The sequence below is a fragment of the Pinus tabuliformis genome, chromosome 3_2 (assembly GCF_031772625.1).
Source record: "Pinus tabuliformis cultivar Carrire ecotype Pingquan chromosome 3_2, CPIR1, whole genome shotgun sequence".
NCBI classification, from domain to species: Eukaryota; Viridiplantae; Streptophyta; class Pinopsida; order Pinales; family Pinaceae; genus Pinus; species Pinus tabuliformis.
Genome location: NC_142302.1, coordinates 752,718,403 through 752,721,581, shown reverse-complemented (window position 1 = coordinate 752,721,581; position 3,179 = coordinate 752,718,403).

Genomic DNA, 3,179 nt, shown 5'->3' with positions numbered 1-3,179 from the left:
TAATTCCTTCCATGATTCCTTTAAGTAGAGACGAAATTCAACCAATAGGTGATGAGCTTCAATCAACCAAATAGGATGAGGTGGTAGGTACTAACCAAGATAGAGTCGAAAAATCAACACCTCAAATGGTATATCCAATGGCAACTAATTGTACCATAAGGAAGGTCGTGTCTTTAGATGAGGTTCCACAACCCCTGATAGGAGAGGTTCCATTAAGCAAGCAATAGATCTATTCAAGATTCAGGTCCACACGTGCCCAAGTGTAAGGTTGCTGCAAGAGCCCGTGGAGATCCCCATGGGGGACCTAATTTTCACCTATATGGTCGTGGACGAGACTGGGGAGGTTCAACCACATAGGTGTTTTGTTTGCACTATCAGGTAGTCGTGTTAGGTCAATAAGTGTTAGGCCGTAAGTGAGCCATATCCCCTTAGCTTTCTTTGAGGTCGAACGATCCGGAGCTTTTCCTTATGGTTGTTTGGATAGCCAAATGTGTTGTTCCCCATGAAGTTATTGAAGTTCAACAAAACAAATAGGAGAGGCCTTTAGTAACTGCATAGTTGATGAGGTGGTTAACCTGAAATATCCACCATGAAAGGGCACCACCATGAGAGTAGTTTGTTGGGTTGTGTTATATTCTTTCCACGACTAGCCCACGTCGTTAACTAGGGGATTATAGGGGGTGGGGAGCCGCCCCTTCATTGCGCTGATTGCGTAGTGGGGGGGTCACAGGGGGTTTGAGGGGTGCGGGTAACCCCACTCTATGGGTTCTGGGGTAGCGCCCTAGAAAATTTTGTTTTTGGACCCTATATTAGGTTGGGTGGACCTACCTATGGTTTTGTGCATAATTTTTAGCACATGGTTTTGGATGCGATGGTTTTTGTTCCATGGTTTTGGTCGCAATGGTTTTCAGTCCATGGTATTCGATAATTCGGCATGTATAAATATGTATTGTAACATTGAAAGGAAAATAATGAAAAATCAGGCTAGTAGTCCCAGTTTTTGGATCCAGGGGAAAATCTATGTGTATATGTGTTTTATGTGTTATTCTCTCGCATTGTTTATTTTTTGTGTTCTAGAATCATATGCAGGTAATTTCTGTATGGGGTTAAAACCTACATTTGGTATTAGAGCTGTTTTGGCTTCAAGGGGATGCCTTTGTTGCTGAGAGGTTTTTCTCAGGCCTGTGGTAGACCCTGTTCAGTGGGAGATCTGTGAGATCGATTCTAGTAGTGAAAGAAGATGGCGAGTAGTGGAAAGATAAATATCGAGAAATTTAATGGTCAGAGTTTTTAGTTGTGGAAACTCAAGATGGAGGGTCTGTTGGTGGATAAAGATCAGTGGATCGCAGTAGATCTGGGTACTAAACCAACGGGAGTGTCCGATGAAGAATGGAATAAGTTGGATCGAAAGGCAAAGAGTACAATACGATTATGGGTCTTAGATTCAGTATTGCTAAATGTATAAGGGGAAGCTACATCGAAGGCTTTGTGGGACAAGTTAGGGACTTTGTACCAATCTAAGTCTTTGGTGAATAAATTGTTCCTATGGAAAAAGTTGTATAACTTGAGGATGAAAGATGGAGACTCGATGATAGAGCAACTGAATGCATTTAATATTGTGGTAAGTCAATTATTATCTGTTGATATTAAAATTTCAGATGAAGATAAGTGCACCAGTTTGTTGTGTTCTCTACAAGATTAGTGGGATAGTTTGGTTATTGCAATAGGTAGCAATGCAACTGCCTTGCAGTTTGATGAAATAGTATCATCCTTGTTGTCGGAGGAGATGAGACGGAAAAATATGGAGAGCCAGAATGGTGATGCCTTGTCTGTATGACGATGGTCCCAGAACAGAAACAAAAATAAGTCATCAAGTGGGAGATCTAAATCTAGAGGGAGATCTAAATCTCCAGGAAAACATTTAAAAGTGGTTTACTGGAAATGCGGAAAGGAAGGGCACTACAAAAGGGATTGTAAATATAAAGCTCCTGACAAAGGAAAGGAATCTGAGGATGCTCCTTTTGCAGAGGCGAAAACCACATCCAATGAAGGTGGGGATCTGTACTTGGCTTCTTTAAGTACACATGTAGATCATGAGGCATGGTTGATTGACTAAGGTGCATCCTTTCACTTCACTCCCCATAGAGAGTGGTTCTGCTAGTATGATAAATACAATGGTGGTGATGCCTTCTTAGGGGATGATAGGAAGGAAAAAATCATTGGTCGCGAAAAGTAAAGTTGAAGTTGCAAGGTGGAAGGGTTAGAACACTTCTGGGTGTTCTGCATATTCTTGCATTGGCCAGAAATCTAATTTTTGTAAGCAAGCTAGATGATGCAAGTGTAAAAACAGTGTTCGAGAAGGATACTTGCAAGATGGTTTGGGAGCATTGGAATTGATGCAGGGAGTTCGGATTGGAACTCTGTACAAGTTGCAAGGTAGCATTGTTGTTGATGGGTGCAATAGCTCTATGCTTCCTAAAAGTGGAGTAGAAAATCTAGTGGTCTTTGGAGAGAAGACCATGTTGTGGCATCAAAGACTTGGACATATTGGAGAGAAGGGCCTTTGAATACTTCATGGTAAAGGTATGGTAGAAGGTATGAGTAATAGCTCTCTAGATTTTGATTTATGTGAAAATTGTGTATATGGGAAGCAGAATCGAGTGAGTTTCCCCTCTGGTGTTAAGAGGGCAAAAAAGATATTAGAACTTGTGCACAGTGATGTGTTTGGACCTAGGTAAGTCTGTGTATTATGTATCATTTATAGATGACTTCTCAAGGAATACATGGATATATTTCCTTAAGAAGAAATCTAAAGTCTTTGACAGGTTTAAAGAATTTAAGGCTCTGGTGGAAAACCAAGCAGAGAAGAAGATAAAGGTGTTGAGGATAGATAACGGTGAAGATTTTTGCAGGAAGGAATTTGAAGAATTCTATAAGAAGTGTGGTATAGCATGGTAGAAGACTACTCCATACACACCTGAGAAAAATGGAGTTGCAGAAAGAATGAGCAAGGCGTTGATGGAAAGGGCAAGAAGCATGCTCAGTGGTGCCAGGTTAGGACAGGAATTCTGGGCAGAGGCGGTGGAGACAGCATGTTATCTAGTCAACAGATCACCTTCATCAACATTGGAGGATAAGACTCCACAAGTGGTATGGACTAGTAAGAAACCCTCTCTTTC